The 15,893-nt window shown below is 37.0% G+C and overlaps 1 long non-coding RNA gene across 1 annotated transcript in view; it reads right to left on the bottom strand.

The window, feature by feature from the left end:
- Positions 1-1,771: 1,771 nt before the first annotated feature.
- Positions 1,772-15,893, bottom strand: part of LOC148897629 (uncharacterized) — a 49,322-nt gene continuing 35,200 nt past the window's right edge. Inside the window, exon 3 of the long non-coding RNA XR_016114997.1 lies at positions 1,772-3,103. This is a non-coding gene — a long non-coding RNA (uncharacterized LOC148897629). The remainder of the gene's footprint in view (positions 3,104-15,893) is intronic.

Below are 15,893 nucleotides of genomic sequence, written 5' to 3'. Positions count from 1 at the left end.
AGACAACCGTCATCACTTTTTTGTTTCCTAACTGACATCAGAAAAACGTTTTATAGCATCTAAAATACCCAAAACATGCAGTATGATATTTTTATTCAAATGCAAAAAAACAATAAAAATGACTTAAAGTGTCCAAAATCTGCAAAAAATTGAGCTGCGAATTGGGCATTTTCAGAAAGTCCCACCTCCAGTTCGTGACGTCATGCCAAGACGTCTTGCATTGCTGGTGAATCAAAACAATCGCTTCAGATGTGGAGAATATACTTTCTTGTTACACATCCAGTTATGAATATGATTCAAATAGTTCTGAAGAGGAAAGCATACATGTTTGCAATCGGTTAAAGAATTTATACCGTGCCATTTTATGGCAACATTGGGGGGAAATGGATCATCAAAAAAGAGGCAGAAAATGGCGACCGAGCTCCTGTGAGGAATTAATCAGCCCGTTTCCACAGGCTGATCAATTCCTTATATGGAGCTTGGTCGGCCTCTTCTGGCTCTTTTTGGTGCAACATGACGTTTTCAGACCAAACAAGCACAGCAAAATGCATTGACGTGACGGAAGGACTGCTACAATGTGTCCTTTTTTCGGTCAGGGGCGTTCCTTCAGTGACGTCACGTACGGACTCGTCACCAACTCAAAAACAAGACTTCCGGAATATTCAACGAGAGTCTTAAAACGTAAAATATAGCTATATGCGGTGGAATCTTTGTAAAATACGCTCAGTAGAAGTCATTTGAAGCCATTTTACAAATTATGGACACAACTTGTCCAGAGACGTCGGTTGTCCTTCAAGGCACCTTAAATCGTAAAAATTACACTATTGTACAGTTGGGAATGATACTTGCACTATGTACATTTACGGTATACGGTTGACATTTTTATTTTGCCATGCTGAGAATATCTTGTTTTCTATCCTTTCACCCCCCCCCCCCAACCCATCCCCTTTCAAATTGCTGCTGTGGACTGCAAATTTCCACATTGTGGGATGAATAAAGGTTTTCTGATTCTGAAAGTAAAATATTTTGACAATGTGTGTGCGGCAATACTGTGGGTCATACTATTTTAATTGTTGAAATTTCATAAGCCAGCAAAAGATGTTGGAGTTGAAAAGATTGAGGATGGTATGGGTCTCGAGTTGGTACAAGTTCTTTCGATGAGCTCAAAATGGCGACTTCAAACACCTGATTTTACATGAAATGTTCAGTATGATCAGGAAATGTTGATGCCTCATCTTGCTAACATCAGCATAACGTTATTCATCAATGTATGATAGCCTACTCGCTTTAGCCTGGGACTCATTTAAATAAACCGCTGTGTGGGAGTTTGTCAAAGCTCTAGAATGGACCTGAAATGGTTGCTTCAAAGCAAAATGGCTATCTTTCTCTTCAATTACATGGATGGATAAGAGAACTGTATGGATGCATTTTTTATGCAAGACACATTCACCAAACCCCACGTTGATTAAACTGGACTCTATTTCCTTATTCATGTCCTGCCTTGTCCACATAAATTGGCAGAAGTTAAATAAACAAATTTTTAGCATCATTTTAGGTGAATTCTTTAGCAGCTCTTTGTAAAAACACAAGCTGATTTGTTGAAAATCAAAATGGCTGCCACCCTTGTCCATTTACATCATGGTTCCTAGAAACGAGTGAGTGTTATTTTTTTATTTATTGGATGATTTTGGGGTGAAACTCAGGCAAAACCGTAACTGATTTTTACATGGACATAAAATAGAGCAAACTCAACATCACAATCGTCCGGTTAGCGTGTTATTAAGTGTACGTAAGAAATTGAGCCCGTAACACTTGGATGGATTGCGAATGACATTGCAGATGCACACGCGAAACGTCACGTAGTGTTTCTGCTCTCCACACTTTTGGAGAGCTACTTTTACACGGTACCATGTGTCTTCAGTGCCCTCTGCAGGATGGAGACGACCATATTTGCCACTGTCACTATTAAAACTTAAGAGTGCACACTCTTTTCAATAAACTATGTTTATAGAACGCTTTAAAACAACAGCCCCTGAATACAAAGTGGAGCAAATGTCACATATACACAAACTTAAAAAATAGATGAATAAAGACAGTAGCAAGCATTAAAACAGTTAAACTAAGTACAATGCAGTATTCCATTTTTTACGTCCCTAAAAATACAATATATTTATTGAAAAAGACTGAAGCATTTCACACAATGAATTCACTTTATTTTACAAGTGCATCAATAAAATGGAAATAACATTTCACCTTCAAAATTGTAATGTGAATGTTTCGTTTAAAATAAGAAAGTAGAATAGTAAAAAACGGATGACAACTGGATAGCATTTCAGTCTCAAGGTGCAGGGTTGGGTTTTTTTTTTTCCTGGCAGTAATCCGGTTTCCTCCCACACTCCCAAAACATGCATGGTTGATTGGGCACTCCAAATTGTCCTGAGGTATGTTTGTGTGCGGTAATAGTTGTGTCCATGTGTGTCCCGCAATTGGCTGGCAACCAGTTCAGGGTGTACTATAATGGTAGACAATTCCGTCCAATTTTGCGCTGAATGGTGAAAGTGGTCATGTTTTCTTTTTCATTGCAGACCCTCCAAAGGGTGCTGAAAACCAAAATGGCTGACTTCAAGTTAAATTTCCTTTCCTCAAGATGATTCCAATTAAAGTCCTGTTCAATTACAAGCAAAGCAACTTTTTAGCGTTTCTGGTTATGATATACGTGCGGAATTTCACGTTCAGCGGAGCAAAGTTTCTTCAGTTGTCCTTTTTTTTAATGGAAAATCCTCAAAGTAATGCTTTGAAACAAAAGGGCTCTCTTCCTCTTCAATTTCAGGAATGGGTCCTGAAGGCTTTTTCATCCATACTTTGTGAGTTTCCAGGCTCGAATAATTGTACCCAGAACTAACACAATACTAATGCATAAATGCTTAAAAAAGTACGATTTGTAAAAGCTACTGCGCCATGTTTACCCTGTTTTTGACCCAGGTCATGTTAACATCTGCATGCTCTGACTCACCATCTTGACTCACTCCCTCTTTCTCTCCTCACAGTTCAAGCTCCGGTCTCACTGGCCTTCTGTTTGTCTTCTTGTACGCCTCCTCACTGTCTGGGGCATATGAGGTAAACGTGTCAGAGTCTTATATTTAGTTGTTTAGTTTACTACACAAAGCACACTTGCCAAAGATACCATCAGACAAATGTGTAGCTGCAACAGCCAACATTATCTCTGTTACCACGGTTCATGACATCCAATATATTATTGGAATAAAAGTGACCTCGTTCTTAAAAGACTGTATTCGGAAGTTGGGGTGTGATAGTGATGGTGGTTACTGGGAATCACAAATGCACGGCGGACAAACAGAGCAACTGCTGTCAGTACTAATACCGTAAAACATTCCTTCAATGGCATCACGACCGGCTTGGACTTGTTACTGATTTGTAAGAGTTGAAATCCATTAAGACTCATCCTTGAACACAACATCAGTACGAATATGTTAGCTGCTATATTGCAGCGGTTGAGTAACAACATCTTTAATATATTTTCATGAGCAGCAGAAAACCGGATACTTTGTCCTTCTTAAACATCTTTCCCCAGGTCAAAATCATTAAGTTCGTGTTTCATTTCAATGTAAGGTGAACCCCCATTCAACCCACGATAGCATGTTTGACGTGCACAATGAAGCTAGGAAGGATGAACCCTTTCTCAAACGATTTGTCTTCGGTGGTTCGGTCCTTCATTTCGCTATCACAACAAACACCATTTGACATGCTTCAGCCCCCGCCACCCTCACCCCCACCCCTAAAAAAAACGTTTCTCACCCGCTGCTCATGTCGTCGCCTGTCCAAAAAGTTGCAACCTTTTAAAAATGGCGGGGCGGTTCGTCACTAAATAAGTACCGACAAAAACATGCACTGAAAGATAGGTTCCCAACCAGATGAATCGTTGAGAAGATTGAAATGAATCAAAACCTCGAGACGAGCGTTCCATAAAAATGCATTTTTTATTGATTGTATACAATGAGAGGGTATATGGGGTATTTATCTTGCAAGTATGAAATTTAACAAATTATACTTGCCCGTAACAGACGACATTCTTGCAAAATTCAGGCAATTGTACATGATGTGTGAGCACGCACGACTATATTTCCAGACCAAAGAGACAACAAAAACATTTGCTTGTATTTATTTTTCATTCATTCTTGACCCCCTCATAAAAAAAACATGAAGAATATTATTACGTAAATTCCACTGTACTTGAAATGCGCTTCAAAATAAAATGTATTATTATTATTATTATTATTATTATTATTACTTAGAGCAAACTTTAAACAACCACCACTGTATACAAAGTGCAAAATATGTCATCCAACATTTTGAAAATCTGAGCCTCCTAAATCCACTTTTATTAATTGGGTGGGCATGTCTTTCCAACCTGGAAACATGAAAAAGTTACCATGCCTGCCTGGAATTAAGCAGATATGTTTACTTGGGAAATAAATTCCTGTTATATGGTTATCATTGGGCCTGTAACCGACACGAGGTAGGTAAAAAGACTACAACTACATTTTGTTTTTGTTCTTCAAATATGACATGAAAGCAACTTGACTTTTTTTGGTGGGGGTCGGCTCTCTGAGCCAACAGCATAGTTTAGAATATTCACTGTCTTGACTGTCATGTCTTTCTCCCAATTACATGACAGCAGTTGTATGTGTTCTCTTTCCACTCGCTTTTGATCTGTCACAATAAACGTTGTCGCTTCCACATTAGGAGGGCAGCCGTGCCAAACAAACAATGTGTGGCACGTTGTGTCCGTACGCGGCTGCAAAAGAAGAGACGCTTTGAGGCTTCAACTGCCAAAGCACATAAAATCCACTAATCCGACATGATCTGCGACTTCCTCCCACCACGACATCATCATGTTGGGTGTGGTTATTTAGGATCTTAAACGGGCCTGCTGCTCGTTGATTATCTGCTAGCCAGCTGATGATGGAAATCACTCAGCTGTAAAAAAAATGTGGTTTTCTCTGTGGGAACCATATTGGAAGAAAAAGCAGTGATCACACAAGATCGGAGTCATTATTGTTTTTTGTTTACCAAATTCAAACAAAAACAACAGATATAAATATTCTCCAGGGGTCAAGAATTACCATACTGCACAAATGTTCTCCTGATTTTAGTGTGATTGAAATCAGCCTGTTTTGAGGGGGATGGAGGGTAATTTTCTTATACTCTTTGGCATTCGATTCCAACTTAATTTTGGTTTCACTCCCTGGTGCTTTCTATTAATTTTGTGACTGTTTTATTTCCTGTATATGATAGCTGCCCATGTTAAGTGCTTAAAGGACAACCGACGTCTCCGGACAAGTTATGTCCATAATTTGTAAAATGGCTTCAAATGACTTCTACTGAGCGTATTTTACAAAGATTCCACCGCATATAGCTATATTTTACGTTTTAAGACTCGCGCTGAATATTCAGGAAGTCTTGTTTTTGAGTCGGTGACGAGTCTGTACGTGACGTCACTAAAGGAACGGCCCTTACCGAAAAAAAAAGACACATTGAAGCAGTCCTTCCATCACGTCAATGTATTTTGCTGTACTTGTTTGGTCTGAAAACCTTGTGTTGCACCCAAAAGCCGCCAGAACAGGGCGTCCAAGCTCCATGTAAGGAATTGATTAGCCAGTGGAAACGGAGGTGGCCACAGGAGGTCGCCATTTTGCGCCTCTTTTCTGGGATGCTACATTGCAGTCCAGATGCCTCAAAATGACACGGAATAAATTCTTTTATCGAATGCAAACATGTATGCTTTCCTCTTCAGAACTATTTGAATCATATTTATAACTGGATGTGTAACAAGAAAGCATATTCTCCTAATCTGAAGCCATTGTTTTGCTTCTCCAGCAATGCAAGACTTCTTGATGTGATGTCACAAACTGAGGGCGGGACTTTCCGAAAATGCCTAATTCGCAGCTCAATTTTTTTGCAGATTTTGGACATTTTAAGTAATTTTTATTGGTGTTTTGTATTTGAATAAAAATATCATACTGCGTGTTTTGGGTATTTAAGATGCTATAAAACGTTTTTCTGATGTCAGTTAAGAAACAAAAAAGTGACGTCGGTTGTCCTTTAATGCGCTATATAAATCAATATTGTATTGTATAATTATTTGGATTAAGTTGTATTTTTTTTCCTCCCCAAAAAAATTCCAATTTTCAACATAATTCTAAATTGTATTTTTACAGATTCAGTCATGAAAGTCCTTTTTAACTTTCATAAACTCAACCATTCTTGTTCAGTCGAGAAAAAAAGGCAATTTATATAATGCAGATTTAGTCAAAACAAGTGTCAGTGAAGAGCATTAAGACGTCATTTGGCTGATGGGAAGGAGCAAAGAGATCTGCAACGATGCTTGAATTTACAAGCCCCACCTCCGCCCCGCTGCCCCCTCCAGCTAACATACCAGTAACCTCTGCCCTATCCAGTTTAGCCAGCACCGGGGTTAATTCCATGTCCTGAAGCTGAAACAACAGGATCACAGCCACAGCACTAATACTCAATGGACACTGACCTACTTTGTTGGATTAGGTGAAGGGGAAAAAAACGGATCGGCTGCCCTAATGCCAGCAATGAAAACGATCTAATGGTTCTAACTGTTTTGTATAATCTGAGGGCATGCTCACGTTATTTATTTCTCATTATGGGAATGCAGTTTTTGATGATGGGATTAAATTGCTGCTCTGGTTCCCTTTCATGAGTTGACCTCTTGACATAATCACAAAGTAACAAAATAAAAATTAAAAAAAACATCTGGCTGGACACTCTTGTCACTTGTTTGTGTGTTTCCTTAGTGTGTGCAACTTGATAATGATTACTCATCCCTGCTGGGACTTTACAGCAATTTGAACGGAGATACCATATTTTCCGGTGTATAATGCGCACCAAAGTATTAGGCACACTCCCAGTGAATGGTGTATTTTCAAAGTTTTCCATATACAGTGAGACCTCAACTTACGAACTTAATTGATTCCCAGACAACGTGTGTAAGGCGAAAAGTGTGTATCTCAAAAAAGTAATTCCCATTGGAAACAATTAAAATGGGAATAATCCGTTCTCGGGTTTCCATAAAATCTACTTTTCAACTAAATAAGCCTTAAAACTACACACAACATACCTTATTCTATGTATAATAAATGTGCTATTGTATTGTAATGAAAAAAATACACTGCATTGCATCATAAAGTCACATAGCGTTGGAGGTTGAAGGTTAAAGGGAATTGCTGTTTGGAAAGAGAGGTGCATTACATGACGACTGTAATTAAAGAAATAAACTGTGCTGTAAAATAAAGTTTTATTTACCTTTTTGATGGTCGTTGATGGCATAGGGAAGGAGAGTCACCTTCCATAAGGACTGTTGGTAACTTAACCTGTGGTGCTGTTCGGTCGTGTGCTTCCGCCGAAGATCACTCCGCCAGCCGTGGTGGGTGTGTATTATGAAAATAGTGCTTATTATAAGGTTTAATTTTCATAAATTTGACGTTTGTAAGACAAAAAGTTTGTAAGTTGAGGTGTTTGTAAGTTGACGTCTCACTGTATAAGGCACGCTGGGCTATAAGGTGCACATTCAATGAATGAAAAAACGTTTTCCAAATATAAGGCACGCCAGATGCTACAGTAGAGGCTGGGGTTACGCACTACTTCTACAGGGGGAAATGGCTGCTGACAGTAGTTGCAAGACCTGTTGTGGCTTAATATGACTTCACATATCAGGTGTCCCTGAATATAAGGCAGGGTCATCTTTTCAAGAAAATGAAGGCCTTTGGATGCGCCTTATACACCGGAAAATATGGTACAATACTTATTGATTGATATAGCGCTTTAAAAACAGCTGAAGATGTAACAAAGCACTTAACACGGACAACTATCCGATACATGAAATAAAGCAGTCACAAAGATAGTAGTGAGAATCAGGGAGCAAAACTAAGCGAACTTTCTGGCTTGTTCCTGAAATAGTGGTTGCATACCATTCGGCTGTTTTATTTAAGTAATTATTTATTTATTTGTACATTTACCTATGTATTTATTTATTTTTAATTGATTGATTTATTTGTTTATTTATTTGTTTTTAGGGTTGCCTAGGGTTTGGTCTTAATTATGCCAACATTGCTAGTTAAAGTTCAAATTACACTGCGTTATTTTATTCCACCTATTTAAAATTGGATTTTTCGTGTAGCTTTATCTCATTTCTATTTATAATTGTATTTTGTTTATTATTGTATCTATGTTTGTCTGTGACTGTAATGTGTCCTTGAGAGCTTTGAAAGGCGCTTGAAATAAAATGTATTATTAGTAGTAGTAGTAGTAGTAGTAGTAGTAGTAGTAGTAGTAGTAGTAGTATTTATATTTGAATATATATAGCTGCCCCCCTGAAGGGAAAAGCCAAAAGGAAAAGAAGAAGAAGATATTTGAACTATAGCTAGCTGGCTATTAGCTATATAGCGATCTGGCTGGCTATCTACCTATCTATTAGCTATATATTAGCTAACTGGCTAGCTTTCTATCTATTTGAGTTACTTCTCTGATGAGTGAACGCTGGTGCGTGTGGGTGCCGCTGCTCACCCAAAGAAAAAACTATCCTCTGAGTGTAAAGTGACCTTGACAGTTTTGAAAGGCGCTTATAAATGAAATGTATTATTATTATAAATCTGCTGAGTCAAATGCCACAGAAACCCAAAGTCACTCAGTGGCGCCACCTAGAAAGTTCGAAAGGCAATGAATTCAATTTATATTTACATTTTGCTAGCCAGTCCAGAAGAAAACGTCATTGGAGGCTTGCTGCAAACCAGTCGGTGACAAGCTGTTCCCTCCTTATGCAAATTCATCAAAGTGATGCGAAAGCGCCGGCGGCTGATTCGCAACAATCCAAATGTATTTTTCTGCTCCATTACATCACCACCAGGGGGCACTTGGTTCCTGGAGCGTGCAAGTGTTTGTGTTTGACAAATTGCCACTTCGCGAACGTGTACTCAGTCGAGGGAAGGAGGCTTTAACACTCAGCCTCCAATGACCCACGTCTGATTTTATATGCGTGTCATTTGCTCCACGGAGACAAGCCTGCATGTGACCATGATTGACATGATTCACAAATGAGGAGTCCGTGTTGTCATTAAATACAGCGACAGGCATCTCACAAATCATCAATTACGAGATAAACAAGTCCTATTAGATGAATGTATGATGAAAATGGTCATTCATTGCAGACCGAGATATTAATTAATTATTCCTTGTATTGTTCCTCAACTTAAGGATACAGTATAAGTCAAATCCATTCTGAATATTGTTTCAGACAATAAAATAAATAAATAAATACATAAATAAATAAATACATACATACATAAATAAATGCATTTGTAAGCGCCTTTCAAAACTCTCAAGGAAACTTTTACAATAATAATGATAATAATAATAATAATAATAATAATACATTTTATTTTCAAGCACCTTTCAAAGCTCTCAAGGAAACTGTTATTATAATAATGCTAATAATGCTAATAATGCTAATAATGCTAATAATAATAATAATAATAATACAATTTATTTTCAAGCGCCTTTCAAAGCTCTCAAGGACACTTTTATAATAATAATGCTAATAATAATAATAAATAATAATAATAATAATAATAATAATAATAAAATAATAATAATAATAATAATAATAATAATACATTTTATTTTCAAGCGCCTTTCAAAGCTCTCAATGACACTTTACAGTCACACACATGCATAAATAAATAAATAAATAAATAAATAAATAAATTTGTAAGCGCCTTTCAAAACTCAAGGAAACTTTTATTATAATAATGTTAATAATAATGATGATAGTCTAATAATAATAATAATAATAATAATAATAATAATAATAATAATAATAATAATAATAATAATACATTTTATTTAGCTCTCAAGGACACTTTACAGTTACAGATATGCATAGAATAAAAACAGACAATAATAAATAAAATACAATTATAAATAGTCACAGGATGATTTTTCATCACCTGCTCACCTGGAGAAAAAAAGCTTTCAACATCCTCTTTGGAACTTTCGGAGTCACAATGATGATATTTGTCGCAATTTAAAGGCTTGTATACTTTTAAGTTCAAGAGGTCAAGCCAACGATTTAAAGGACAACCGACGTCACTTTTTTGTTTTTTAACTGACATCAGAAAAACGTTTTATAGCATCTAAAATACCCAAAACACGCAGTGTATTTTTAGTCAAATGCAAAGTGTCCAAAACTGCAAAAAATTGAGCTGCGAATTGGGCATTTTCAGAAAGTCCCGCCCCCAGTTTGTGACGTCACGCCAATACCTCTAGCATTGCTGCAGAATCAATAAATGGCTTCAGATTCGGAGAATATGCTTTCTTGTTCCACATCCAGTTATGAATATGATTCAAATAGTTCCGAAGAGGAACATGGTTGCAATCGATTAAAGAATTTATTTGTGCCGTTTTGAGGCAACATTGGGGGAAAATCTCTCACCCAAAAAAAGAGGCACAAAATGGCGACATCCTGTGGCCACCTCCGTTTCCACAGGCTATTAAATTCCTTATATGGCGCTTGGACGCCCTCTTCTGGCTTTCTGGCGGCTTTTGGGTGCAACACGAGGTACACAGACCAAACAAGTAGAGCAAAATACATTGACGTGATGGAAGGAACGCTAGAATGCGTCTTTTTTACGGTCATTGGCGGTCCTTTAGTGACGTCACGTACGGACTCGTCACCAACTCAAAAACAAGACTTCCTGAGTATTCAGCGCGAGTCTTAAAACGTAAAATATAGCTATATGCGGTGGAATCTTATTAAAATACGCTCAGTAGAAGTCATTTGAAGCCATTTTACAAATTATGGACACAACTTGTTCCGAGACGTCGGTTGTCCTTTAAGCACCATATTTGCCGGTTGGGTGGAAAGAAATCCACAATGCATCTTTTAACGTGCACTGCAGAGTGTGGAGCCTACAAATGTCACGTCCTCTCAGCATCAAATGTAATTGGTCAAGCTGCACAGGCACGCCGCAGCGGGCGGTAACGAGGCGCTTTACCGTCGTAACAGACACAAACGAAGCACTCTGCCGCCTGTCGCCTGAGTTAATAGACATCACGCGAGTACACGAAACAAAAATGTCGACAGATATTACACTAAAATGGTTCAACACTGCTTATTTTTGTTTTTTTTTTTACAAACCTCACGCGACTGCCCAACACCTGTCAGCCATCTTGTTCTCATGCTGATTATTGATGCACTGTAGAATCATGGAAACATATATACAGTGATACCGGAGCTTACGAACTTAATTGCTTCCCAGAAAGTGTGTGCAAGGCGAAAAGGGTGTCTTCCAAATATTAATTTCCCATAGGAAACCACTAAAAATTAGAATAATCTGTTTCCAGGTCCCCATAAAACATAATTTTCTATTAAATAAGCCATAGAGCTACACAAAATATACCTGATGTTATGTATAATAAATGTGCTATTGTATTGTAATTAAAGAAATAAACTATAATATATCATAAAGTAATTTTATTTATTCATCTTTATAATAATAATAATAATAATAATAATAATAATAATAATAATAATAATCTTCTTTTCCTTTCAGCTTTTCCCCTCAGGGGTCGCCACAATAATAATAATATTGATAATAATAATAATAATAATAATAATCTTTTCCTTTCGGCTTTTCCCCTCAGGGGTCGCCACAATAATAATAATAATAATAATAATAATAATAATAATATAATAATAATAATAATAATAATAATACATGTAATTTCCAAGTGCCTTTCAAAACTCTCAAGGACACTTTACAGTCACGGGCTAATAACTTTTTTTGTGATGGTCAAAGATGTAGTTGCCTCCTGCTGATATCCAAGTGAAGTTGCCGTGCTTTCTCTGCGCTAATACCCTCACGCAATGTCCCCTGCTAGCTGCTTTTCGTGAAGCCAAATCAACAGAAGTTTTTCAACCTCTTCTATTGCCTGAGACAGTTGCTTAAACAACACAGAAACACCCTTAGCCAAACGTAGCAATGGCCGATTTAGCATACGGGTACTCTGACGCTAAGTCACACAAACGCACACCTCGTTTTTCGATGATCCCCTTCTTCTGCTCGACCGTAATTTTCTTTTGTGTCCTCTTCGGTTTAACACTGGCCTGTCTGTGGTGGGGTCTTTTTCGGTCCTAAAAAAAGCAAAAGTACTCCACTCGATAAAACACAACATCTGCACTGAATGCACTCAAAGAAAGTGGGTGTGGGAAAACTAGTCCGCCAGCCACCGTGGCGCTGTGTGGTTTGGTTCGTCTGCCGAAAACTAGTTCGTATGCCAAGACTATATTCTCGCTAATTTAATATTCGTAAGGCGAAAAGTTCGGGAGCTAAAGCGTTCGTAAGCTCGTATATATGTATATGTATATGTATATGTATATGTATATGTATATGTATATGTATATGTATATGTATATGTATATGGGAAAACTGGTCGAGCCTATACAGTCACTTCTCAAGCCAAAGAATCTGCTCATGTATATTCATAGATTTCTTTTTCCAAGGCAACTGAGGAGTGACATTGAAGTGGAAAGGCCATTAGGGGAGACACAAGGAGGCTGGGGGATGGGAGTGTGCACTGGACTTGGAGTGCGGTGCCTGGAGGTCCTCAATGAAGAGGGTGACAACAAGGGAAGCAGCTGATGTGCTCCAAGTGGCCCTTCGTCACTTTTCTCGCCGCGTGCGTCTCTGTACCCGCTAGAGATCACATGTCAGCTCTCATGAGTAGCGCTTCATGTAACTAATTCCAGGGTCAGCAGCTACGGACCCAATGCATGTCCGAACAGAGGTAACTGGACGTTGTTTTAAAATGGGAATGCAAGACAAAAAAAAAAACTACAATTTTATTTTAAAATCTAATTTCAGGCAATAGGTTTAAATTCAAATACTGGATATAACTATATATGACATGGACTTTTACATGCATTTTGAATACAAATGGAATAAAATAAACATATACTACGACCTTCATGAGTATTAGCAGATTAGGAAATGGGTGGATGGATAACCATGGATACATTTATTTACGCAAATACACTGCAATATAATGAAATGTTTTTTCAAAAAGAATCACTTAAATTACAAATTGATGTAATACTACTACTACTACTACTACTACTACTCCTACTACTACTACTACTACTACTACTACTACTAATACTAATAATAATAATAATAATAATAATAATGATCAAAAAATAATTCCAAAGTGTCGTCAGCTTTTTGCCCAAAGTCAGCTGGCATACGCTCCAACATTCCCTCCCCCGCTAGCTGTTCAGGTTAAGTAGTTTTGAAAACAGGTGGATGAATCATTACAATGTGTATTAAAATTCAAATATAACATATTAGTTCAAAAAAAAAAGAATGTAAAAGGTAAATTATGTCCAAAATTTGGATACATGAAAAAATGGCCGCCCTTGACATGGTTTAAAACTGATGAAAACATTTTGATGCTTAATTCACATTTTACAAATCACCGAAGGCACATAGAAAATTTTTGATGAGAGCTCCGCTTTAAAGGACAACCGACGTCACTTTTTTGTTTTTTAACTGACATCAGAAAAACGTTTTATAGCATCTAAAATACCCAAAACACGCATTCTGATATTTTTAGTCAAATGCAAAACACCAATAAAAATGACTTCAAGTGTCTAAAAAGTACTTCAATTTGAAACCGGAAGTGGCCAGTTTCAGAAGGTCCCGCCCCCATGTTCGTGGTGTCACGGCAAGACGTCTTGCCTTGCTCGAGAATCAAAACAATTGCTTCAGATTCGGAGAATATGCTTTCTTGTTACTCATCCAGTTATGAATATGATTCAAATAGTTCTGAAGAAGAAAGCATATATATTTGCAGTCGATTAAAGAATTTATTCCATGTCATTTTGAGGCATCAGGGGTGGGAAATGTTACACCCAAAAAAGGCAGAACATGGCGACAAAGCCGTTTAAGGAATTAATCAGCCCGTTTCCACAGGCTGATTAATTCCTTACATGGAGCTTTGTCGCCCTCTTCTGCCTCTTTGTGGTCCTACATGACGTTTTCAGATCAAAGTACAGCAAAATGCATTGACGTGATGGAAGGACTGCTACAATGTGTCCTTTTTTCGGTCAGGGGCGTTCCTTCAGTGACGTAACGTACAGATTCGTCACCAACTCAAAAACAAGACTTCCGGAATATTCAGCGCGAGTCGTAAAACGTAATTCTATCTATATGCGGTGGAATCTTTGTAAAATACGCTCAGTAGAAGTCATTTGAAGACATTTTACAAATTATGGACACAACTTGTCCGGAGACATCGGTTGTCCTTTAAAAACTAATAAAAAGTTGAAAATTTCTCCACTGTGAGACTAATAAAGGCATATCCAATCCAATCCAATCCAATCCAAAACAAATAAGATTTTTCAATTGACTGCATTAATAATGTTAAAAGTAAACTTTTCTTTGCTCGTTGAGAAATAAAATACATTGCATGAGTATCTCAGAAGTTTGACTGCTAAAATCCACTTTGCTCTACAAGAAAGACGTGGGAAAATGTCGCACTCTCGTCAGTGGCTAAGTAGGTCAAAGGACTGTACATGACCCAGACGCGGGTGTCACCCCTGCGGGTCATGGGCCAGTCAGGCATGAGGTGCCAAGTGAGCTCCTCCGATTTGACTCCCAGTAAGGTGGCCGGCCTGCCTGGCTGGACTTCAACCCCCTCAGGTGATCCACAACGAACTCCCACCCCCAATCCCGGTTGGGTGTGATCTCTGAGATGAGGGAATCACAGCCACAGAGTCTGCTTTACTTTTTGGTTTGGTCTCCTTCACTTTAACTCAACTTATTAATGTATGTATGTATGTATGTATGTATGTATGTGTGTGTGTGTGTGTGTGTGTGTGTGTGTGTGTGTGTGTGTGTGTGTGTGTGTGTGTGTGTGTGTGTGTGTGTGTGTGTGTGTGTGTGTGTGTGTGTGTGTGTGTGTGTGTGTGTGTGTGTGTGTGTGTGTGTGTGTGTGTGTGAGCATGAGTGCGTGCGTGCATTCATTTATTCAATTCTTTATTTAATTCTTTATGTATTCATTTATTTATTCATTCACGTATTCGGGTATTCCAGCATGTATTTATTTATGTATTTATGTATTTATTTATTTATTTATATGTCTGTCTATCTATTTATTGTGTGTTTGTTTGTTTGTGTGGATTTATGTACTTATGTATTTATTGATGTATTTAATTATGTATGTATTCATTTATTAAATCGTGTATTCAAGTATTCAGTTTTATTTATTTATTTATCTATGTATTTATTTATGTATTTGTCTATTTATTGTTTTTGTTTGTTTGTTTGTTTGTTTGTTTGTTTGTTTGTTTGTTTCTTTACATGGATTTATGTATGTAGTTATGTATTTAATTATTTTTGTATTAATTTATTAAATTGTGTATTCAAGTATTTAATTATTTATGTATGTATTTATGTATTTATTTATTTACTTGTATATTTGTCTATTTATTGTTTGTTTGTTTGTTTGTGTGGATTTATGTATTTATGTATTTATTGATGTATTTAATTGTTAATGTATTCATTTATTAAATTGTGTATTCAAGTATTCAAGTATTTATTTATTTATTTGTCTAGCTATTTATTGTTTGTTTGTTTGTGTGTGTGTGTTTGTTGGTTTGTTTGGATTTATGTATTTATTTATGTATTTAATTATTTATGTATTAATTTATTAAATTGTGTATTCAAGTATTTATTTATTTATTTGTTTATTTATTTGTTTGTTTGTCTGTTTGTTTGTTTGTTTGGCCA

Source organism: Hippocampus bargibanti, linkage group LG05 (assembly GCF_051943395.1).
Source record: "Hippocampus bargibanti isolate YZ-2025 linkage group LG05, ASM5194339v1, whole genome shotgun sequence".
Lineage (NCBI taxonomy): Eukaryota > Metazoa > Chordata > Actinopteri > Syngnathiformes > Syngnathidae > Hippocampus > Hippocampus bargibanti.
This window is presented reverse-complemented; position numbering and strand designations above follow the sequence as displayed.